The sequence below is a fragment of the Melospiza melodia genome (assembly GCF_035770615.1).
Source record: "Melospiza melodia melodia isolate bMelMel2 chromosome 7 unlocalized genomic scaffold, bMelMel2.pri SUPER_7_unloc_1, whole genome shotgun sequence".
Lineage (NCBI taxonomy): Eukaryota > Metazoa > Chordata > Aves > Passeriformes > Passerellidae > Melospiza > Melospiza melodia.
In genome coordinates, this window is record NW_026948497.1 from 7,846,892 (window position 1) to 7,872,418 (window position 25,527).

Below are 25,527 nucleotides of genomic sequence, written 5' to 3' on the forward strand. Positions count from 1 at the left end.
AGGCCCTTCTGGGCATCAGGAACATGTGCTGTGGTTCCAGCTGCACCTGTGGGAGCAATGGGGAGCGTCAGCCCATGCTGTGCTGCACTGCTGAGCTGGCAGCACGGTGGATGCGGGCAGGATGTTCTCCATTTCCTCCAGAGCTCGGGCCTGCAGGCACCATGCCGCCCCTTGGCACAGGCTGTGCCACCCAACAAAGCCCAACAGGCCGGGAGGAGAGCCCGGGGCCAGCAGGAAGCTGAGAGAAGGCCCTGCTCTAGAACTGAGGGAGTTCCACCAGAAGCAAACAATGATGGTAACTTGAAGAGATTCCCACTGTGCTCAAAGTTTGTCTGAGAAAACTAAGACGTGAGCTTGTCAAAAATCCCAGGAAATATCTGGGAAAAGGTTTTATGTATGTTGGTTGTGACTAGGTACAAAGCTCCTGCGGGAAAAGAGCCTCTGCAGCAGGCTGGCTGGTTGAAGGGGTCTTACTTCTTTCTAGAATAAAGATTACCACTCAAATGCAATTTTATTTTTCATTGTATGAGGGGAAAATATTTTCCAGAACTCTAAAACCAGTTTCAAAAATACAGATGTGTTGTGGGAAAAGGAATGAAACATATGGGGATTTCTCTCTACAAGAGATATTTCTAAATATTTCTAAAAATGAAAAGTGAAGACAAAATGAGGTCATTTTTTTGGATTCTAAAGCTACTTAGAAAAATCTTTAACTACTATAGGAATTGGGAAGAAATATTTGGAGGTGTCTCTCTACAGAAAACGATTTTGAAATACTTCTACAAATTTCTAATATCTAAAAGTGAAAAATTAAGAAAATGGGGTTGCTTTTTCTCAGGAGCCCCATGCTGCTGCCTGCCCAATGGGCTCCCCCAGCCCTGGGGATCCTGCCGCTGGTCACAGCAGCCCCTGCCTGGCTCCTGCCTGCCCACACCATGGGCATCCATGGCTGCTCCTGGCCATGGAGCTCAGCCAGTGCTGCTGCCAGCTGGGCTTTGCTGCTGCTGCCACCCAAACACTGGGATGACGGCACCTTCCCTTTAGTGCAACAAAAGAAAGGGCCATCACCTGGCCTGGCAGAGAGCAGGGTTAACTTCAGTGTTGTTTAGATGGCAGGGCCAGGGGGCTCAGGGGCAGAGGAAGGGACATGTTGGGCTCAGGAGAGGCTGGATGGTGCTGGGCTGCTCCTGGGGTCTATAGAAGTAGTCGAGACGGGACAGAGGAGGATCAAAAAAGAAATGAAAGTAGCTTGGGGATATACATGAGGAGAGGAGGTGTCAGTGGGATCTCCAGGAGAATAGGAGATTTCCTTGTCAATGGCTGTTCTGCAGTCTTCTTCTCAGAACTCTTGACACGGCTGCGCAGGCCCTTCTAACTGCAGGAGGAGCTGCTCCTGCTGTTTGGGTGTGAGGTGCAGCCACTGTCTTACAACTCTTCTCCAGAGGTGGAACTGTGGAAAGAGGAGGTGGCTGAGGCCCCAGCCGCCAGTGGCACACAGGGAGCCTCCTGCACAGCAGGGCCCAGAGCTGGCAAGGCTCCCCAGCACGGCTGGAGCTGCTGGCACAGCTTGGCCCAGCTGCACAGCTGTCCCTCAAGGCCCCGGCCAGCAGGACACGGCTCTGGGCAGGCTCCCTGGCCAGGAGTGGGCCCCAGAGCACCTCTGCCTTTCAAGGGCAATCTCGTCCCTGCTCTTTCTCCTCCCCACCATGCTTTGCCTCTGCCCTGTGCCCCTGGGGCTGCTCTTGGCCAGGCAGCCTCAGTGGGAGCCAGCACTGGCTGCAGCCCCAGCGGGCCCCCCAGGACAAGGCCCAGCAATTAGGAGGCCAATGAAAGCTCTGGGCAGCAGCAGAACCCTCAGCAGAGTTCTTTGGACAATCATGGACTGGCCACACCTGCACTGCAGCCTCACTGGCAATGTTTTCTGTCTGAAGTACAATTTCAAAAGAAGCTGTTTGAGGGAAAGGTGAACTAAACACTCACCCTTTTCTCTTCCAGCAAGTCCATATTCGGACACAGCATAAGATGAAGATCAGCTCCAAAACAAGCAGGCCTGCCAGTAACCCTAAGAAGAAGCCTGTTCCCTTACAGAAACCCTTTCCAAGGCCCTTCTGGGCATCAGGAACATGTGCTGTGGTTCCAGCTGCACCTGTGGGAGCAATGGGGAATGTCAGCCCGTGCTGTGCTGCACTGCTGAGCTGGCAGCACGGTGTATGCGGGCAGGACGTTCTCTCTTTCCCCCAGAGCTGGGGCCTGCAGGCACCTTGCCGCCCCTTGGCACAGGCTGTGCCACCCAACAAAGCCCAGCAGGCCGGGAGGAGAGCCCGGGGGCAGCGCAGCTTCGTGGGCACAAGTCCCCTTTCCCCGGGGCTGTGAACAAGCTCCAAAGGCACCTCCAACTTTGGCTACTGCTGGGCCATGCAAGGGCAGGCCCCAGTGGAAGAGCTGCAGCCACCCAGCCCTGCCAAGGGCTGAGCCCTTCTGAGCATGGCACAGCAATTACCTTCTGAGCCTGTGCCCGTGCCCATGCCTGTGTTTGGCTTGGCCTTCCTTCCTGCAGCAGGGGCTGCCAATCGGCCTCTGCTTCTTTGGGGAAACACCTCCTTCTGTCCTGCCTTTTGGCCTATCACTTGAGAAACAAAAAGTACACCTTAAAAGACGGAACTGTTCTCCATTACTTTGATGGCATGTTCAGGACATCATGCTTATGCACAATCTGGTAAAATCAACAAATCATCTAGGCTTTTTCTGCTGGGCCAGGGCCCAACTTCCTCCAAACAGCTCCCAGTGCTGAGCAGAAGTTGTGAGTGGATCATGCAGGGCGAGGGCACACACGGCCATGGCTCTCTCCTGGCACCTGCAGCAATGTCACCCTGGCCAAGCTTTGGGATCTGAGCTGGCAGCTCTCCCAGGGGAAAGGCCTTGACCTACCCTCACCATCTCCCCGAGGCTCAATCCTGAACGTGGGCTGGGAAGCCAGATCACCTTTAGCAACAGGCTCAGCTGCAACGAAAGGCAGGACAGAACAGCTCCCATTGCACTGCTGAAGATTCTCCTTCAGGCCCAAGTGGAAGTGAGGGCACCTGGGTGATGGGTGCCCTCCAAGGGACTCCCTTGTCTCTGCCTTCCACTCAGGAGCGGGACCTCATGCCTGCAGTGGCCCCACACTGGAATGGAAGGAGCCCCTTGCGGGGCAGTCGGGGGCAGAAATGACTCCCTGGAGCTGCCAGCAGCTCCAAACCCAGCCCCAGGCAGGGCCAGGGCTCGGCAGTGGCCACAGAAGCAGCTCGGGCTCCCTGGGGGTGGCAAAGGAGCTGAGAAAGGCTCAGCCCTGGGGCACAGCCCTGGGCCCAGCCCCTACCCTCTCTGCTCTTCTCTGTGGCTGCACAGAGCACACAGAAGGACACAGTGGCATTGCACACAGGAGGAGGATGGACAGCTAAATACCCCTTCCTCCCACTGACAGTGATCCTGTGGGATCACTCAGGGCTCCAGAAGGGAGCAGGGCAAGGTTTCCAGAACTGATCAACCTTCAGAGGAACTTAAGGGAACTGGCTCATGAGTAAGCTCGTGCCACACTGACATGGATTATTCTGTCAGGAAAGGTACATTCATAACATGCCTCCAACATCTGGCAAGGTCTTCAAAGCACCATTCACCAGCATTTCCAACTAATCCAAGTCATGATCCCAGTCGAGAAGGGAGCACAGATGTTACAGAACCATTTCCATGGTGTGCTGGGATCCCCTTCTGCCTTGGGGAATTGGGCACTGCAAGGGGGTGGGGTAAGGCTGTGGGAGCCTGTGCCTCCTGGTCACTCTCCACGCTCTTTGCAGGTCCTGTGCAACATGCCTGGAGGGGCAGCTGCAGCAGCCCAGGGCCCTGGGGCTCTCTCCCTCCCACACAGGAAACCCTCACTAAATGCTTGGGGAAATCTGCAGTGCCACTGCTGTCGCTCCCAACCTCCGTCCCTCCCTCCTGCTTGCCCACCTGCCCATGGAACAGCTCCCACAGCCCACGGGCACATAGCCAGGCCCTCTCAGGACACACTGGAGCCTTGCTCTCCCCCTCTGCCCTTTCCCCACCATGGGCACCCCGTGCAGCCGCTCCCAGGTTTTGGGATGTGTCTCCCACGGAGTGAGCCCAGCAGGACAGCTCAGTACCCGAGTGCCCTGAGCCTGCTAGGGATAATTCCTCTGGGCTCTGCCTGTCTTGTCCGGGCTGTGCCCGCAGTGCCAAGCAGCAGAGAGGGCAGCTCAAGCCTCCGCAGGGCTCAGGCCCAGAGGCACAGCAATTACCTCCTGTGGCTGTACCTGGCATCGCCTTCCTTCCTGCAGGAAATGCCACATTCCATAGAGCCCCTCTGTCCATCCCTTGAGAAAGGAAGAGGCACAGCTGGATCAGATGGAATCATTGCACATCCAGGAGGTGGCCTCTTCAGGAGGCAATACTTGTCCAAGACATGGGTAAGGATCAGGAAAATCCTGATCCCCCCAGGCCTTTGGGGCTGGCTATGACCCTCCCTTCTCGATGCAGCCACACCTCAGGATGTGACTGGGGACCGGGAAAATGCAGGGGATCCCTGGTGAGTTTGGGCTGCGTGGCAGCTGATGCCCAATGCCTTCCTGCAGAGGCTGGGGAGAAGCTGCAGCCAGGCCAGGCTGGGAAACAGCCCTGCAGGGCATGGATGCAGCAGCGGGGCAGCGAGGCTGCCATGGATCCCTTCCTGCTGTTCTGGGCACAGCGTGTCCAGACATGCAGCCAGAGCCCTCGGCTGCTGAGCCCCAGGACAAGGCTTGGGGAAATGCTCTCACCATTCCCTTTGAGCAGTTCTGTCACTATTCGTTTCAAGATGTTGTTTGGATCATGGGGTTTCTTGTGTCCTGGGGCTTTGTTCTTCCCTCTCAGAGGACCTTAACAGAAATTAGTTCCATTTCCTAGGAATGGATGCCACAGAAGCAGGGCTCAGCCTGTGGGGTCAGCAGGGACAACACTACTCACCCCAGCGATGGGAGCCAGGCTTCTCTGTAGAAATCAGCAAAGGGGCAGGAAAAGTCCTCCCTGCAGACATATCTGTTATACAACAGTCACAGTAGCTTGTGTAACCTGGTTGCTGTGAAGTTGTCAACAATTATTACTGTGTAGGACAGTGAGAACATACCTGAAGGAGGCTCCAAAGGCTTCAACACTTTTCTCAACCAATCTAATGGGGAAGCCTTTCGAGCAACCTCATCTAGAACAGAGCACAGATGAGAACATTTTTCAGGGTGTGTTGGGATCCCCTTCTGCCTTTGGGAATTGGGCACTGCAAGGTGGTTGGGTACGGCCGTGGGACCGTAAATGGGTAAGGTCAAACTGCACAGGGGCCTCAGGAGCTCTGGGCAGGCTCCTGGTCACTCTGCAAACTCTTTCCATGACATGTGCAATATCCATGGTGGGGCGGCTGAAGCAAGCCAGGGCCCTGGGAGCTCTCACTTCCACAGATGCAACTCTTGCTAAATCCCTGGGGAAAACTGCAGCAGGCAGTGCCACAGCTATCACCCTGTCCCCCTCCATCCCTCCTGCCCTTTCTCCATCCCTTTCTACCTACTTCTGTCTCTCCAACTGTCCTTCCCCTGGGACAAATCCCCCAGGACGCAGGCACATAGCCAGGCCCTCTCAGGACACACTGGAGCCTTGCTCTCCCCCTCTGCCCTTTCCCCACCATGGGCACCCCGTGCAGCCGCTCCCAGGTTTCGGGACGTGTCTCCCACGGAGGGAGACCAGCAGGACAGCTCAGTACCCGAGTGCCCTGGGCCTGCTCGGGACAATTCCTCTGGACTGTGCCTGTCTTGTGTGGGCTGTGCCCGCAGTGCCAAGCAGCAGAGAGGGCAGCTCAAGCCTCAGCAGGGCTCAGGCCCAGAGGCACAGCAATTACCTCGCGTGACTATGCCTGGCATCGCCTCCCTTCCTGCAGAAGAGGCTGTCCATGAGCCACTGCTTCCTCCAGGAAAAGCTTCTTTCTGCAAAACCTCTCCATCTGCTTCTGGAGAAACGAAAAGAGAGAGCTGGATCAGATTGGGCTCTTCCCCATTGGAGAAGTGGCATCTTCAGGAGGCAATGCCTCTCAAAGACATGGTTAAGATTCAAGAAATCCCTTTCAACTTTTGGGGTAGGCCAGGGCTCTCCCTTCTCCATATAGATGCCCCTTCTGAATTGCCTGGAAATGGGAAATTGCAGGGCATCTCATGCCTGTGGTGCGGTTTGGTCTGCCTGTCAGCTGATGCCCAATGCCTCTCCAGCAGAGGCTGGGGAGAAGCTGCAGCCACAGGCTGGGAAACTGCCCAGCAGGGCGTGGAAGCAGCAGCGGGGCAGTGAGGCTGCCATGGATCCCTTCCTGCTCTGCCGGGCTCGGCGTGTCCAGATGTGCAGCCAGAACCCTCGGCTGCTGAGTACCAGGTGAAGGCTGAGGGAATGCACCCACCTTGTCCTGCCTGCTGCATTTCCTTCAGCATTTCCCTCATTTGTTCAGATGGCTCATGGGGTTTCTTCTGTCCTGTAGGTTTGTTCTTTCCCCTTGGAGGACCTTAGAGCAACACGGTTCCATTTCCCATGAATGGATGCCAAAAAAGGAGGGCTCAGCCTGTGGGGTCAGCAGGGACACACTACTTACCCCTGCGACGGGAGCCTGGCTTCTGTGTAGGAATCATCACAGGGACAGGAAAAGTCCTCCCTGCAGACACATCTGTAACACATCAGGCACAGAAGCTTCTGCCATCTCTGCTCAGCCTCACGGGCACCACTGAGCCTCAGGAGCGGTGAGTGCACACACGTGCATGGCTCTGTCCTGGCACCTGCAGTGATGCCCCCCTGGCCAAGCTTTGGGCTCTGAGCTGGCAGCTCTCCCAGGGGAAAGGCCTTGACCTACCCTCACCATCTCCCAGAGGCTCAGTCATGGATGTGGTTTGGGAAGCAATATCACCTTCACCAACAGGCTCAGCTGCAAAGAAAGGCAGGACAGAACATCACCTGTGGCACTGTAGGAGATCTTCAGGCTGCAGGCAAGGCTCAGCCCTGGGGTACAGCCCTGGGCCTGGCCCTGCCCATTATACTCTTCTCTGTGGCTGCACAGAGCACACGCAAGGACACAGTGGCATTGGACACGGGAGGAGGATGGACAGCTAAATGCTCCTTCCTCCCACTGACAGCGATCCTGAGGGATCCCTCGGTGCTCCAGAAAGGAGTGGGGCAAGGTTTACCGAATTCTTCAGCCCTGACTTAACGTTAACGAAAATGGCCGATGGGTGAGCTCTTGCCACATGGACACTGATTATTTTGCCAGTAAAAAGGGAAATTCAGAACTTGCCTCTGGCGTTCGCCAAGACTTTCAAAGTGTCATTCACCTGGACTTCCAAATCTTCCAAGGCGTGATCCAAATCTAGAATGGAGCAAAGACCTGAACCATTTCCTTTGTGTGCTGGGATCCCCTTCTGCCTTTGGGAATTGGGCATTGCAAGGCGGTCGGGTACGGCCGTGGGGGCCAGGTGTGAATGGGCAAGGTCAAACTGCACAGGGGCCTCGGGAGCTGTGGGCAGGCTCCTGGTCACTCTGCACCTTCTTTCCATGCCCTGTGCAACATCCATGGTGGGACGGCTGAAGCAAGCCAGGGCCCTGGGAGCTCTCACTTCCACAGCTGCAACTCTTGCTAAATCCCTGGGGAAAACTGCAGCAGGCAGTGCCACAGCTATCCCCCTGACCCCTCCGTCCCTCCTGCCCTTTCTCCCTCCCTTTCTACCTACTTCTATCCCTCCAACTGTCTTTCCCCTGGGACAAATCTTCCAGCACATGGGCACATGGCCAAGCCCTCTCAGGACACACTGGAGCAGGGTATGCCTCTCAAAGACATGGCTAAGATTCAGGAAATCCCTTTCAACTTTTGGGGTGGGGTAGGGCAGGGCTCTCCCTTCTCCATATAAGTGCCCCTTCTGATTTGCCTGGAGATGGGAAATTGCAGGGCATCTCATGCCTGTGGTGCAGTTTGGTCTGCCTGTCAGCTGATGCCCAATGCCTTCCTGCAGAGGCTGGGGAGAAGCTGCAGCCAGGCCAGGCTGGAAGTAGGGCATGGAAGCAGCAGCGGGGCAGTGAGGCTGCCATGGATCCCTTCCTGCTCTGCCGGGCTCGGCGTGTCCAGATGTGCAGCCAGAACCCTCGGCTTCTGAGCCCCAGGTGAAGGCTGAGGGAATGCACCCACCTTGTCCTGCCTGCTGCATTTCCTTCAGCATTTCCCTCATTTGTTCAGATGGCTCATGGGGTTTCTTCTGTCCTGTAGGTTTGTTCTTTCCCCTTGGAGGACCTTAGAGCAACACGGTTCCATTTCCCATGAATGGATGCCAAAAAAGGAGGGCTCAGCCTGTGGGGTCAGCAGGGACACACTACTTACCCCTGCGACGGGAGCCTGGCTTCTGTGTAGGAATCATCACAGGTACAGGAAAAGTCCTCCCTGCAGACACATCTGTAACACATCAGGCACAGAAGCTTCTGCCATCTCTGCTCAGCTGCACGGACACCACTGAACAGCAGGAGCGGTGAGGGGATCGCGCAGGGCAAGGGCACACACGTGCATGGCTCTGTCCTGGCACCTGCAGCGATGCCCCCCTGGCCAAGCTTTGGGCTCTGAGCTGGCAGCTCTCCCCGGGGAAAGGCCTTGACCTACCCTCACCATCTCCCAGAGGCTCAGTTGTGGATGTGGTTTGGGAAGCCAGATCACCTTCACCAACAGGCTCAGCTGCAAAGAAAGGCAGGACAGAATACCTCCTGTGGCACTGTAGGAGATCTTCAGGCTGCAGGCAAGGCTCAGCCCTGCGGTACAGCCCTGGGCCTGGCCCCTGCCCATTCTACTCTTCTCTGTGACTGCACAGAGCATACGGAAGGACACAGTGGCATTGGACACGGGAGGAGGATGGACAGCTAAATGCTCCTTCCTCCCACTGACAGCGATCCTGTGGGATCCCTCGGTGCTCCAGAAAGGAGTGGGGCAAGGTTTACCGAATTCTTCAGCCCTGACTTAACGTTAACGAAAATGGCCGATGGGTGAGCTCTTGCCACATGGACACTGATTATTTTGCCAGTAAAAAGGGAAATTCAGAACTTGCCTCTGGCGTTCGCCAAGACTTTCAAAGTGTCATTCACCTGGACTTCCAAATCTTCCAAGGCGTGATCCAAATCTAGAATGGAGCAAAGACCTGAACCATTTCCTTTGTGTGCTGGGATCCCCTTCTGCCTTTGGGAACAGGGCACTGCAAGGGGGTTGGTTAAGGCTACGGGAGCCAGGTGTAAATGGACAAGGCCAAACTGCACAGGGGCCTGGGGAGTTATGGCCTGGCTCCTGGTCACTCTGCACCCTCTTTGCAGGCCTGTGACACATCCCTGGCGAGGAAACTGGGGATTCCCAGGGCCATGGGGGCTCTCTCCCTCCCCCAGAGTAAACCCTCCCTTAAGGCCTGGGGAAAACCATCCCCAGCGCTTCCCGGGGTACAGGGAGCGCTGTGCCAGGAAAGGGGAGCCAGGCTGCCTGCTCACGTGCTCGCCACGCTTGCAGCGGAGCAGCCTGGGCAGCCCTCGCCGGCAGGGCCACGGCCAGGAGGAGCAGGAGGAAGAGGCGCAGAGCAAGGGCCATGGTGCCTTGCCCTCTGCCAGTCCCGCCGCTCTTGCTGTCACCACTGTCCTGACAGTGCTGTCCCAATGTCAGCACCACTGCTGCCACCGCAGCTGCTGCCGCAACAGTTGTGCTCAAGGACTGACTGCTCGCTCCTTGTGCTGCTGTGCAACCACTGTGTCTGGCACCTCTGTGACCTCAGAGCTAACTGTGACCTCAGCCTGCTGGGACCCCTGAGCCTGCTGTGACCTCATGGCCTCAGCTGTAGCCCAGAGTGTGCCTGCATCTGTACAAATGGACTGCCTTGATTTTTTTTGTGTATCCCAGGTCCATTGCTCAGCAAAACCTTAATTGTCACCTGCTGACATTGTGGGTCAGACTGTGTCCATGGAGATGCTCTTGATGGCTTCCCTCTTTTCCTGGGCTTGCCACTGGAGGAGGTCCAGGCCCAGATGATGCCAGGGAAGGAAATGTGCCCTCCGCCCAGGGACGCTCAGCATGGGCTCCCCCAGCCCTGGGGACCCTGCCGCTGGTCACAGCAGCCCCTGTCTGGCTCCTGCCTGCCCACACCGTGGGCATCCATGGGCACGGAGCTGAGCCAGTGTGGCTGCCAGGTGGGCTTTGCTGCTGCTGCCACCCAGACATTGGGGTGACAGCTCCATCTCTTTATTGCAACAGAAATGCTGGGCCGAGCTCTGCCCATCTTCAGTAGGGGCCAGAGATCAGGGCCAGTGCCTTCAGGAGGAGAGGACCTTGTTTGGGTCGTGGCAGCACCTGCACAGCAACAAGTTGGTAAAGCAACTGTGACAGGGGCATCGGGCATGGGCATAGCAATGGGGAATGTCTGGTACAGGTGTCCCAGACTGAGGCGTTTGGTCGCTCCTGTGAAGCTGCAGACGGACGCCTGTTGAGACAGGAGGTTGCTGAGCTTCCAGTTGCAGCTGGCACACAGAGACCCTCCTGCCCAGCAGGAGATTCCCACTGTGCTCAAAGTTTGCCTCTGAAGTCTGAGAGGTGAGCTTCTCAGAAATCCCAGAAAGTATCAGGGAAAAGGTTGGTTGTTGTCGCTCAGTAAGAATGTCCAGTGGGAAAAGAGCCTCTCCAGTACGTTGGGTGCCTTGTGATGATTTAGTTCTTCTTAGAGTAAAGATCACCAATTAAATTCAGTTTTAGTTTTTATTCTGCAAGTAGTAAAGTGTTCTACCTTTTTCAGAATTCTACAACTACTTTGAAAAATCCTGAACTCCTGTGGGAAAAGGGAAGAAATATATAGGGATTTTTTTCTACAAAAACTGTTTCTGAATATTTTGAACATTTTCTGCTATGTAAAAATCCTGAACAATTTCTGCTATGTAAAATGAAGACAAAATGGGGTTGCTTTTTCTCAGGAGCCCCATGCCCTGCAGCTGTCTGCCCAGCCCTGGCTGTGCCCAGACAAGCAGCTCTGCCAGCGCTGGTGGTAGCACACAGACACCCGAGCTGAAGGCCAAAGATGTTGGTGGACTCAGGCCCTTCCCTGGCAGGAGGGCTGCACCTCCTGGCCGGGCTGGACACCAGGGCAGGCACCTTTGGGGACAGAGGGTCCTCTTCTGGGTGGTGGAGGCAACAGCATGTCACCAGCAATAAGCTGTTAATGCAGCTGTGGGGAAGGGAAAATGGACACTGGCACAGAGATGCAAGATGACAAGTCCAGTTGATTCTAGAAGTGTAAAAATGTTCAAAGTTATTCTGAATTCTAAAACTACTTTGAAAAATCCTTACCGACTATGGAAAAGGGGGGCAAATTTTTGACGATTTCTTTATTAGGAAAAAAATAAACCCTACCTATTTCTAAAAGTTTCTAATTAATAAAATGAAGAACTAAGCTAAAATATGGTGTCTCAGGAGCCCCATGCTTGGCCACTGCCTGCCCACCTAAAGCTGTGCCTAGACAAGCAGCTCAGCCTGTGCTGGTGGTAGCTCACAGACACATGAGCTGTAGCCCAAAGACGTGGCTGTACTCAGGCCCTTCCCTGTCTGGAGGGCTGCACCTCCTGGCCTGGCTCTAGAGCAGAGCCAGCCCAATTGGTGATAGAGGGTCCTGTTCTGGGTGGTGGTGGCAACAGCATGACCCCAGCAACAAACTGGTATTGCAGCCATGGCAGGGACAATGGACACCAGCATGGGAATGAGAGATGACAGGTCCAGTTCTCCCTGGCTGAGTTATTTGGCCAGTCTTGTAAAGCTGCAGAGGTGCTCCTGTGAAGAGAGGAGGTGGCTGAGGCCCCAGCTGCCAGTGGCACACAGGGAGCCTCCTGCACAGCCGGGCCCAGAGCTGGCAAGGCTCCCCAGCATGGCGGGAGCTGCTGGCACAACTTGGCCCAGCTGCACAGCTGTCCCTCAAGGCCCCGGCCAGCAGGGCACGGCTCTGGGCAGGCTCCCTGGCCAAGAGCGGGCCCCAGAGCGCCTCTGCCTTTCAAGGGCAATCTCGTCCCTGCTCTTGCTCCTCCCCACCATGCTTTGCCTCTGCCCAGTGCCCCTGGGGCTGCTTTTGGCCAGGCAGCCTCAGTGGGAGCCAGCACTGGTTGCAGCCCCAGCGGGCCCCCCAGGACAAGGCCCAGCAATTAGGAGGCCAGTGAAAGCTCTGGGCAGCAGCAGAACCCTCAGCAGAGGTCTTTAAACAATCACGGACTGGCCACACCTTGTCGTGGCTTGACCGGAAATGGGACATCTGGGATTTGTTGTATTTGCTGTGGTTACCAATGGGTGTTCGGATTTTAAGATGAGCACCTGGTTTGACCAGTTGGGTATTGTATCCACCTCTTGAGACTACAAACCCAAGGAGTTAAAAGCAGGGCTCTTGTCCTTCAGAGCCCTCTTGGGATTTCCGGCGTGAAGGGTTGGGCCTCCCTCCCCCGGCCCAGTTGCTGGCTGGGCTGGGGGAGGGGAGAGCCACGTGGCCCATCTACGGTAGGCCCGGATTCGGTGGAAGGGTGGGGGAGCATCGAGCGACCTGTTTACTCCCCCCCCCCTTTTTTTTGGAGAGGAAGAGAATGCAGCCTGTGCTGGAACTTTTACTGTACGACTGGGAGAAGAAGGGAGGGAGGGCTGTGAGCAGCCCAGCCGCCTGGGAGAGCTTTTAACTCTTGTGGATAGTGAGAACTTCACGGAACATTACCTTTCCTAGGAAAGGGATAAGAGTGGAAGATGAAGGAAGAAACAGGCCAGTAAGGGGGTCTGGCAAAGAGAAAGAGAGATTTTGAAGGAATGGGGGAAGATGGAGTGGCAACTTTGCTGGACTCTTTTGTTGTAGATCCATGGACGGTTTCCTGGTGATACAGAGGCTGCATTGCAGGGGGAAGCAGAGGCTCGGAGCCAGGAGAGTTTGGTGTTGAGACCCCTCGGCCCCAGGGGGTATAGAAGAAATGGGGTCCACCCTGAAAGCAGGGTGGTCCACCCTGAAAGCAGGCCTCTGCCTCATCCCATGCCTAGTGGTGAGAGCACCTTGGCATGGAAAGGAGATGTCACAAGATAGCAGGACTCCGGGCGGTGCTAATTGTGATAAGAAGTCCGTGGAATAAGGTAGGACTCCGTGTACTCTTCGTAAGCTGAAGATTTGATTTTCTAAAGGGTGGTACCAGACCGAGTGTGGATAATTTTGGGAAATGAATTGTACTGGGATCTGGAGGAGCAGGGGGAAGTGTTTCTGTGTAGTTTTCATTCTCCTTGTGTTTTTTTTTTTTTTTTTTTTTTGTGTGTGTAGTTTAGTAATTGTGTGTAGTTTAGTTAATAAACTTTTCTTTATGTTCAAGCAGGAGCCTGCTTTGCTTATTCCTGCTCACATCTCACAGCGGATATCAGGTAGAAGGTATACTCATGGGGGCTCTGGCTTTGCCAGGCCTAAACCATAACACACCTACACTGCAGCCTCACTGGGAATGTTTCCTATGTAGAGTAGACTTTCAAAAAAAGCTGTTTGAGGGAAAGGTGAACTAAACACTCACTGTCTTCTCGTAAGTCCAAATTTGGACACAGCATAAGATGAAAATCAGCTCCAAAACAAGCAGGCCTGCCAGGAAGCCCAGCCAGCAGCCTGTTCCCTGACAGAAACCCCTTCCAAGGCCCTTCTGGGCATCAGGAACATGTGCTGTGGTTCCAGCTGCACCTGTGGGAGCAATGGGGAGCGTCAGCCCATGCTGTGCTGCACTGCTGAGCTGGCAGCACGGTGGATGCGGGCAGGACGTTCTCCATTTCCCCCAGAGCTGGGGCCTGCAGGCACCTTGCCGCCCCTTGGCACAGGCTTTGCCACCCAACAAAGCCCAGCAGGCCGGGAGGAGAGCCTGGGGCCAGCAGGAAGCTGAGAGAAGGCCCTGCTCTAGAACTGAGGGAGTTCCACCAGAAGCATTCAAAGATGGTAACTTGAAGAGATGCCCACTGTGCTCATAGTTTTTCTGAGAACACTAAGACGTGAGCTTGTCAAAAACCTTAAGTAACAGGGAAAAGGTTTTATGTATGTTGGTTGAGACTAGGTACAAAGCTCCTGCGGGAAAAGAGCCCCTGCAGCAGGCTGTCTGGCTTAAGGCGTCTTACTTCTTCCTAGAATAAAGATTACCACTGAAATGCAATTTTATTTTTTATTGTATGTGGAGAGTTTAGTTCAATCATGGCTTAAAGAAAAAGGCCATGAAGGCATACAATTGAGAGAAAAGTAAAAGGTAGTTGCAAAGCAGTTCCAAAAGCAGTTCCCAGCCTGATTTCTATAAACAATTAGACTTTCTCAGGCATCACTTTATAAACAATAAGGTTCTCAGGCAGTCTTCCCATAACAAGCAAAACACCCTCTCTGGGAAAAGATGGCACCCTGAGAACAGATGTGGAAATTTTGGGAACCTTTCATATCACAGTGGGAACACTGGGTTTGTTTTGTGTAAACAATTAATGGTATTGTAAAACAAAAGGAGTGGTTAGAGTTTTCTCTGTTAGCCTATCATGAACCTGGATTTTGGAATGTTCATGAAGTTCGTTAACACTGTTATTTAAAGTGACTGATCGATCAATAAAGTTGAGTTTGATGCATTAATGGATGGTCGTTCTGCCTTCATCTCAACAAATGGTGACACCCGACCATGATAGCGAACACCTCGCGGATTGTGAACACCACAGGAGGTGAGGACTGGTTCGGGTTCCGAAGCAGCCGGAACGGCAATAAGCGCGAATAAACAAAGCGGAGGAAAACCCGCCGAGACGCGCCGTGCCCTAGGCGACCGTATAGACGGGCCTGGCTGATATGTGCGGCCGGAAGCCTTGAGGAGCTGCAAAGTGCGCAATTATATAGGTATGGAAAGGCAAGCCGCATATGAACTTTTTATTACTTTCTTGCAAAAAAGGCAAATTAAGGGAATAGACTTACAGAAAGAATTACCGGGTCTTTTGGCTTATGGTTTGGAACGGGGAATTTTTGTGAATCCCCACACAGTTCATGAATTGTTGGAATGGCATAAATTTGGTGATATATTATGGCAGGTTACGTTAGACGATGATAAAACTGCTAAAAAGTGGGGTAAATTATGGCGGGTCGTTAATACCGAACTGTTGCAGTTTCAGGCTGAAAAAAGGGCTGCCCACCAGGCTACTGCCGCTCATGATGGTAACAAAGAGTACGATCAAGACAGGGAGTTTGATACAGAGTCGGGAACTCCTCTTGGCCCCGCTATGAGGACGGTTTTATTACCAGCCTCACCAACTCCCTCTGCGAGCCAGGCTGCGAGCCAGGCTATAAGCCAGGCGCCGCAGAGCGCTGCATTACCCGCTTCGCCGCCTCCCTTAATGAGCCAGCCCCCCTTAACGAGCCAAGCTCCGCAGGGTGCTTTATTGCCCGCTTTGCCACAGGCTACATGGAGCACCTCTGAGTCTCCGGTATCTACTGTATCGCAGCAGCCGGGGCCAAAACCGCATACTCCGTTCCCGAAAAGCAGTCAGTCGGTCCCTGGGTCGGAAAACGATCTAGCGGCGACGATTGCAAGGGAAAGACGAGATGCGTGGGCTGCCCTGGCCAAGGATGCAATGGAAAAGGGAGACCAAGAGCTGATAAGCATGGCGAGCGAACTGGCTTGTCCAGTTATTTTTACCCCTCAGGCCGGAGGCAGTATACAGGCGACAATCAGTGCTTTAGACTGGAAAATGTTATCTCAATTGCGAGCTACTGTTAGTCAGTTTGGATTTAAAAGCGAACCAGCCAAGCAAATGCTCGATTATGTTTTTGACACCAGCATCCTTCTCGTTAATGATTGCCATGGCATAGTTAAACTAATCTTTACCCAACATCAACAATTGCTGTTTAATGCTCACTGGCAAGCGCTCGTTAACGAGTGCGTGGCAGTTCAAAGGCAGTAGGGTGACCCCCTCCATGGCGTCACTGTTAATGAGCTTATGGGTCTGGGACCTTTCCTTCGCACTGAGGCACAAGCCTTAATAGGTCAGGAGAAGTGCCGGGAGGCAATGAGGTTAGTCAGACTCGCAATAGAAAGGGCAAAGGAACCAGGAGGGATACCAGTATATATGGGAATTAAGCAAGGCAGAGAGGAATCATTTGGCGCTTTTATTGATAGAGCTGCGGCTGCAATTGAGAGAGCTGGAGTAGCAGAATATATGCGCGGGGCCCTCCTCAAACAGTGTGCGATTCAAAATTGTAATTCCGCTACTAGAAACATACTTAATACCTTAGGTGCAAATTGGACTATAGAGGAGGCATTAGAGAGGATGGCTCTCATACCAACCAGGCAGCAGGCTTTAGTGGTAGACCAATTAAACAGTTAGGAATAGGCTTGCAAGAACAGGCAAAGTCCTCTCAGAGTCAGGTGTTAGCCGCTGTTGCACCTCTCCAAGCATCAGCTGCATTTGCAGCATCAAATAAAAGGGGCCAGGTGAGATGTTACCGATGCGGAGGCATGGGCCATGTACGCCAGGAATGCCAGGCTGTCGGAATCTGGTGCGAAATGCCGTATGGACAATCATTATACGAGCGCTTGTAGAAGGAGGTCGGGAAACTTCTCCAGGAGCGCGTATTCTCTCAGCAGCCGCACCCAGACACAAATTGCCGCTGCAGCAACAACACCCCCCCATGCCTCCAACCCTCCACAGCAGGCAGCCTCCAACCCATTGCAGCCGGGAGTCTCCAGCCCGCCACAGCAGGGAGCCTCGGCATGGACCTGGCAGCCGCAGTAGACGTAACGTTGATGACTCCGCACCCGCAAAAAATCCCTACGGGGGTCCAAGGACCTATTATTATACAGAACAAAGCAGTGGGTGCGCTACTATTTGGGAGATCTTCTGCATCTATGTTAGGACTGTTTGTTTTGCCTGGCGTTATTGACGCAGATTACACGGGAGAGATTATGGTAATGGCTTACACCCCTTTTCCTCCTCTTCAAATAAACAAGGGACAAAGGATTGCTCAGCTGGTACTGCTTGAGCAAATGACGAAAGGAATACAACCCATAAAAACTCAAGAGAGGAGAGACAGTGCTTTTGGTTCCACAGGAGGACTTACCTTGTTAACTTTAAATCTTGCAGAGAGACCCAAGAAAAAAGTAGAAGTGGAATTTAATGGACAGAAAAGGTCATTTTCAGGTCTGCTGGATACTGGAGCAGATTCCAGCATCATTAGTCCTAACTGCTGGCCTCATCACTGGCCTTTGCAGCTGGCAGCCACTGTAGTATCCGGGGTAGGAGGATTTACCCTGGCTAGCCGCTCACCCCCCCTTCAAGTTTATATCGATGGGAAGCAGCTGACGGCGACTTTTTCGGTGGTGCAGTTACCACCTACTGTTCAATGCCTTATAGGTCGGGACATTATGGTTCAGCTAGGGGTTGTTTCAACAAATGAACACCCTTTGGAGTAAAAGCCATTGCTTGGGCTTTCCCAATTCCCATTACCTGGATCGTTGACACTCTGGTATGGGTTAAGCAATGGCTTTTGAAAGGGGAAAGTCTGCAACATGCACATCAGCTTATCTCAGAACAGTTCCAACAGGGACACTTGCGTTTGTCTACCAGCCCCTGGAATACTCCAATTTTTGTAATTAAAACGAAGTCAGGAAAATACAGACTGCTCCATGATTTGCATGCTGTTAATGATCAGATGGAACCTATGGGCTCATTGCAACCTGGATTACCTAACCCAGCCATGATCCCGATGGATTGGCCTTTGCTGATTATTGATCTCAAGGACTGCTTTTTTACTATCGCACTCCACCCGCAGGATATGCGACGGTTTGCTTTCACATTACCTGCGATTAATAAGAAGCACCTGATCAGAGGTTTGAATGGACGGTTCTTCCGCAGGGCATGTGCAACAGCCCCACCTTGTGTCAGCTTTATGTAAGTGCAGCTTTGCAATCTCTTAGGAAGCAATGGCCTAATACAGTGATATATCATTACATGGATGATGTATTGTTTGCTCAGCCGATGCCTTTCACACAACAACAAGTCCAGTAAATAAGAATCACACTGGCATAATACTGTCTAGTAGTAGCTCCTGAGAAGATCCAAACAACTACTCATCCTGGAAATACCTGGGATGGTCTATGACAGAACAAATTGTTAAACCTCAACAGCTGCAATTAAAAACAAAAATAACCACCTTAAATGATGCTCAGAAATTCTTGGGTGATTTACAGTGGTTAAAACCGATGGTGGGAATACCTAATGAACTGCTTGATGAGTTGCGTCCACTGCTGAAAGGAACTGACCCAACTCATCCAGTGTGTATTACTAACAAACAACAGCGGGTCATTCAACAAATTATGGACTGTGTTATGCATGGACATGTTCATCGAAGGGATCCAGATGTACCCATAGATCTTACCATCTGGAAGGGCCCACAATATCTTTTGGGAGCACTTACGCAATGCAAACAAGAAGCGGGGGAAACACGGATATTAGAATGGATCTCCCCCCCACTACAGCAAAGTAAGACTCTTTTTCAAAAAATTTAAATGTTAGCGGATCTGATAAAGAAGGGCAGAGAAAGGATGTTGCAGATGGCTGGGGCAGAACCAGCTGCCATCAAGATACCAATGAAAAAGGATACCTTGGACTGCTATCTGACTAATTCAGAGGAACTGCAGGAAGCTCTCTTAGGTGCATGTTGCCCTACTGAAACACACCAGCTTCGACCAGCTTTGATTCGATGGATAGGGGACTGGGACTGGATAACTCGTCCAAAGCGAGAGAATTCTCCTATCTCAGGTGCCATTACTGCATTTACAGACGCTGGCAGGAAATCAAGAACTGCTGCAATAACCCGGCAAGAAAAGGGAGTATGGAAGCATCATATTCTGCAAGCAGAAGCAGTGGACAGCCTACAAACCATGGAACTGTTAGCAGTGGTATGGGCAATGGCACAATTTAAGGAACCTTTGAATGTTGTTACAGACTCTCTGTATGTAGCAGGAGTTGTAGCAAGAATTGAAGACGCTTCCATAAAAGAGGTGCAAAATCAAAGACTATATGAACTACTATTGCAGTTAAAGAGAGCTGCAAGATCCAGGGAACATGCTTATGCTGTAATTCATATTAGAAGTCATAAATGGAAGGTTGGTTTAGGTGAAGGGAATGATAGCACAGATAGATTGGTTACCATTACCCAAAGTACACCTCTGTCAAGTCAGGGAAGTGGTTTAGGCCTAGGAGTAAATCCACGAGGCCTGCAAACAAATGAATTATGGCAAATGGACGTTACACATGTCCCTAGTTTTGGCAGACTAAAGTATGTACATGTGTCCATTGATACTTATAGCAAATATATATGGGCAACAGCTCAGAAAGAGCTATACATGTGGAAAGACATCTGTACAGTTGCTTTGCAGTGATGGGTACACCAAAAAGGATTAAAACAGATAATGGCTCTGCCTATACCAGTCAAAGGATAGGGAAATTCTTAGGAAATTGGGGGATTGAACATGTTACAGGTATTCCAAATTCCCCAACAGGGCAGGCCATCATTGAAAGGGCACATGGTACCTTAAAGAAGTATTTAGCCAAGCATGAGGAAGTAACTGACCCCCACGCCAGATTATTAAAAAGCCTATTTGTGATCAATCATTTGTGTGTGTTTGGAGATGTAGGGCAACCCCCAGCAGAACTACATTATAAGCCACAAGAAATTGGTGAACAGGAAAAAGAAGTGTGGGTAAAATACCAAGATCCCAAGACAGGGCTATGGAAGGATCCTTCTAAGGTCCTGTTCTGGGGAAGGGGATATCTTTGTATTTCCACCCCTACAGGAGCATTGTGGGTACCTGCCAAGTGGACTAAACCTGTTCTTGATGCAGCGGCTGGTGGATCAACTCACGGAAGAGGACAAGGACCGTCTGGAGAAGAAGCTACTTCTGATCCTGAGACCACTACTGCTTCAACTGAAGGGACACTCGAAGGCAATCGACAGGGCCATAACACGCTGTTGCCGGACGACCAGGGAACTGATTGATATTATTGAATCATTGTCATCCTTTCATATAAGAGGACAGGCAAAAGAGAACTGCCTTGAATGTCACAGCCCAAATTGTGCTGCTTGGGTTGCATTGTGTTGCGGGGGTTGTGACAGGACCTTTTGGGTGGATCAGTTGTCACTTTTTCATTTATGGTGTAACACCTGTAATTATAGACATACCTGGGAACGTAATTGGGAGTGGGCACTATGGAATGAAACAGGGATAAACACTGCCTCAGCTTTAGATCTTTATGAATTGCATGAGCAGAAAATCTTGGCTTATTATCGGTGGGAGGTACAGTGTATTTTGAAAAGGGTTAAAGCTCAAAGTGCATCATATATAGCCTCTGTAAGGTGTAGAAAACTGGTGCCTTTAACACAACATTCTGTTGTAGGGCCTATAAGAGGAGATCCCAATCAGGCATTAGATAACTGCATTAGAAGGTTACAAAGGTGTGGTCTTCAGGTATCGGGAACTGCCGATAAAAACTAGGCAGTTAAAAACTGATTAGAAAAAGAAGGTCAAAGAAAAAACAGAAAAATGAGGTTCATTTTTATTATATTGCTAGTTGTAGTAGTAGCTGAAGAATTAAGGGTAATACAGTTTAATCAACCTAGAGATAATGTATGGATAACACTTGCTAGACAGATTAATCAGTCATCGCTTTGTCTCAGCATTGGAGGAGTTACTAACCCTTTTCTAACATGTTTGGTAGGGCTTCCAGTATGGTCTCCTCAAGAATTCTGCAGTTTTATTAATAACCGTGCCTTATGTATGCGCAGTATGGTAAATATTAAATTGCCTACACAAAAAGGGTATACTGCCAGTCAGAGTGACGGCTACCGCCAATGCCTGCTAATTCAATCACTTAATACTCCTTTGCATTCTCCACCTGAGGAGTTAGGTCTTTTCAGAAGTGCAAATGCTAGCATGACCAGCACTTCCAATGGTGGGTGCTTCAGCTTTGATTACTCTAATTTTCAAAAGATGAGTCAGCATAAACAGACATGGGCTACTCTGGATTCATCTCTAAGCCCGGACATAGTGTCCAAACAACTTTATAACCAATGTAAAGGCTCTAGTATCATGACACCTAAGAAATTACCTACAGGAATATTTCTAATTTGTGGAGATAGAGCCTGGAATGGTATACCTGCCCAACCTCAGGGTGGACCTTGTTATTTAGGCAAGTTATCATTATTCCACCCTAATATATCTGTATTAATGCAACTAAGTCATAAGACAAGCAGGCAAAGGTGCAGCTTACATAACTTAGACTGTAGTCAAATAGGAGATCCGTTGTTCTGGAGTAGATTTAAACAAGTGATGGTTTCAGCTCTCCTACCATGGGGTGCTGCAAGCAAAGCAATGACTTTAGCAAAACAAATAGGGTGTTGGGCTAAGGGTGAATTGAATAAGACCTCACAGATATTAGAAATGTTAACTGCAGATGTACAGAGTGTTAATCACGCTGTCTTACAAAATAGAGCTGCCATAGATTTCTTACTGTTAGCACAAGGCCATGGGTGTGAAGAGTTTGAAGGGATGTGTTGCATGAATTTATCTGATCATTCTGTATCTCTTCATGCTAAGTTAAAAGAGCTACGGCTAGGGCTTAACAGCCTTAAGGAAGAAGAAGGACAGGGAATTGATGAATGGCTTAAAAGCCTAGGATTGGGACCATGGTTAAGAAACATTGTAATATATGCTATAGGGATATTAGGTGTACTCTTATTGCTTTTACCTATATTACCTTGTTTCTGTAGCTGTATCCAAAAGATGGTTAGTAGGATGATAGAGAAAACCTGGCAAACCAACCTCTTTTCTCTCAAAGAAAAAAGCGGGGGAAGTGTGGAGAGTTTAGTTCAAGCATGGCTTAAAGAAAAAGGCCATGAAGGCATACAATTGAGAGAAAAGTAAAAGGTAGTTGCAAAGCAGTTCCAAAAGCAGCAGCACCAGCCTGATTTCTATAAACAATTAGACTTTCTCAGGCATCACTTTATAAACAATAAGGTTCTCAGGCAGTCTTCCCATAACAAGCAAACACCCTCTCTGGGAAAAGATGGCACCCTGAGAACAGATGTGGAAATTTTGAGAACCTTTCATATCACAGTGGGAACACTGGTTTTGTTTTGTGTAAACAATTAACGGTATTGTAAAACAAAAGGAGTGGTTAGAGTTTTCTCTGTTAGCCTATCATGAACCTGGATTTTGGAATATGCATGAAGTTCGTTAACACTGTTATTTAAAGTGACTGATCGATCAATAAACTTGAGTTCGATGCATTAAAGGATGGTCGTTCTCCCTTCATCTCAACAATTGTATAAGGGGAAAATATTTTCCAGAACAATAATACTAGTTTCAAAAATATAGATGTGTTGTGTAAACAGGAGTGAAACATTTGGGGATTGCTCTCTACAAAAGATATTTCTAAATATTTCTAAAAATGAAAAAATGGGGTCACTCATTCTCTTGATTCTAAAACTACTTACAAAAATCTTTAAACACTATAGCAATTGGGAAGATATATTTGGGGGTGTCTCTCTACAGAAAAAATGTTTTGAAATATTTCTACAAATTTCTAAAATGTAAAATGGAAAAACTAAGCAAAGGGGCTTCTTTTTCTCTTCAGCCCCATACTGCTGCCTGACCCCTGGGCTCCCCCAGCCCTCGGGACCCCGCCGCTGGTCACAGCAGCCCCTGCCTGGCTCCTGCCTGCCCACACCATGGGCATCCACGGCTGCTCCTGGCCATGGAGCTCAGCCAGTGCTGCTGCCAGCTGGGCTTTGCTGCTGCTGCCACCCAGACACTGGGGTGACAGCACCTTCCCTGTAGTGCAACTAAAGAAAGGGCCATCACCTAGCCTGGCAGAGAGTGGGGACAACTTCAGTGTTGTTTAGAGGGCAGGACCAGGGTGTTCAGGGGCAGAGAAAAGGACATATTGGGCTCAGGAGGGGCTGGATGGTGCTGGGCTGCTCCTGGGGTCTATAGAAGAAGTCGGGACGGGACAGAAGAGGATCAAAAAAGAAATGAAAGTAGCTTGGGGATATACATGGAAAGAGGAGGTGTCAGTGGGATCTCCAGGAGAATAGGAGATTTCCTTGTCAATGGCTGTTCTGGAGTCTTCTCAGAACTCTTGACAGGGCTACCCAGGCTCTTCTAACTGCTGGAGGAGCTGCTCCTGCTGTTTGGGTGTGAGGTGCAGCCACTGTCTTATAACTCTTCTCCAGAGGTGGAACTGTGGAAAGAGGAGGTGGCTGAGGCCCCAGCTGCCAGTGGCACACAGGGAGCCTCCTGCACAGCTGGGCCCAGAGCTGGCAAGGCTCCCCAGCACGGCTGGAGCTGCTGGCACAGCCTGGCCCAGCTGCACAGCTGTCCCTCAAGGCCCCGGCCAGCAGGCCACGGCTCTGGGCAGGCTCCCTAGCCAGGAGCAGGCCCCAGAGCGCCTCTGCCTTTCAAGGGCAATCTCGTCCCTGCTCTTTCTCCTCCGCACCGAGCTTTGCCTCTGCCCTGTGCCCCTGGGGCTGCTCTTGGCCAGGCAGCCTCAGTGGGAGCCAGCACTGGCTGCAGCCCCAGCGGGCCCCCCAGGACAAGGCCCAGCAATTAGGAGGCCAATGAAAGCTCTGGGCAGCAGCAGAACCCTCAGCAGAGTTCTTTGGACAATCATGGACTGGCCACACCTACACTGCAGCCTCACTGGGAATGTTTCCTATGTACAGTAGACTTTCAAAAGTAGCTGTTTGAGGGAAAGGTGAACTAAACACTCACCCTTTTCTCTTCCAGCAAGTCCATATTCGGACACAGCATAAGATGAAGATCAGCTCCAAGAGAAGCATGCCTGCCAGTTACCCTAGCCAGAAGCCCGTTCCCTGACAGAAACCCCTTCCAAGGCCCTTCTGGGCATCAGGAACATGTGCTGTGGTTCCAGCTGCACCTGTGGGAGCAATGGGGAATGTCAGCCCGTGCTCTGCTGTACTGCTGAGCTGGCAGAACAGTGGATGTGGGCAGGATGTTCTCCGTTTCCCCCAGAGCTGGGGCCTGCAGGCACCTTGCCACCCCTTGGCACATGCAATGCCACCCAACAAAGCCCAGCTGCAGTGGGAGGGACGTTGGTGCATGAGTTCCCTTTCCCCAGGGCTGTGAATGAGCTCCAGAGGCCTCAAGGCCTCCAGAGGCGCCTCCACCTTTGGCTGCTGCCAGGCCGTTCATGGGCGAGCCCTGGGGGAAGAGCTGCTGTCACACAGCCCTGGCAAGGGCTGACACTGCTGACCCTGGCACAGCAATTACATTCTGAGCCTGTGCCCGTGCCCATGTCTGTGTTTGGCTTGGCCTTCCTTCCTGCAGCAGGGGCGGCCAATCGGCCTCTGCTTCGTTGGGGAAACACCTCCTTCTGTCCTGCCTTTTGGCCCACCACTTGAGAAACAAAAAGTACACCTTAAAAGACGGAACTGTTCTCCATTACTTTGATGGCATGTTCAGGACGTCATGCTTATGCACAATCTGGTAAAATCAACAAATCATCTAGGCTTTTTCTGCTGGGCCAGGGGCCACCTTCCTCCAAACAGCTGCCAATGCTGAGCAGAAGTTGTGAGTGGATTGTGCAGGGCGAGGGCACACACGGCCATGGCTCTCTCCTGGCATCTGCAGCGATGCCCCCCTGGCTGAGCTTTGGGATCTGAGCTGGCAGCTCTCTCAGGGGAAAGGCCTTGGCGTACCCTCACCATCTCCCAGAGGCTCAATCCTGAATGTGGGCTGGGAAGCCAGATCACCTTTAGCAACAGTCTCAGCTGCAATGAAAGGCAGGACACAACAGCTCCAATAGCACTGCTGAAGATTCTCCTTCAGGCCCGAGTGGCAGTGAGGGCACCTGGGTGATTGGTGCCCTCCAAGGCACTCCCTTGGCTCTGCCTTCCACTCAGAAGCAGGGCCTGGGGGATCTTGTGCCTGCAGTGGCCCCACACTGGGATGGAAGGAGCCCCTTGCGGGGCAGTCGGGTCAGAAATGACTCCCTGGAGCTGCCATCAGCAATAAACCCAGCCCCAGGCAGGGCCAGGGCTTGGCAGCGGCAGCAGGAGCAGCTCGGGCTCCCTGGGGGTGGCAAAGGAGCTGAGAAAGGCTCAGCCCCGGGGCACAGCCCTGGGCCCAACCTCTTCCCTCTCTGCTCTTCTCTGTGGCTGCACAGAGCACACAGAAGGACACAGTGGCATTGCACACAGGAGGAGGATGGACAGCTAAATGCCCCTTCTTACTACTGACAGTGATCCTGTGGGATCTCTCAGGGCTCCAGAAGGGAGCAGGGCAAGGTTTCCAGAACTGATCAACCTTCAGAGGAACTTAAGGGAACTGGCTCATATGTGAGCTCTTGCCACACTGACACAGATTATTCTGTCAGGAAAGGTACATTCATAACATGCCTCCAACATC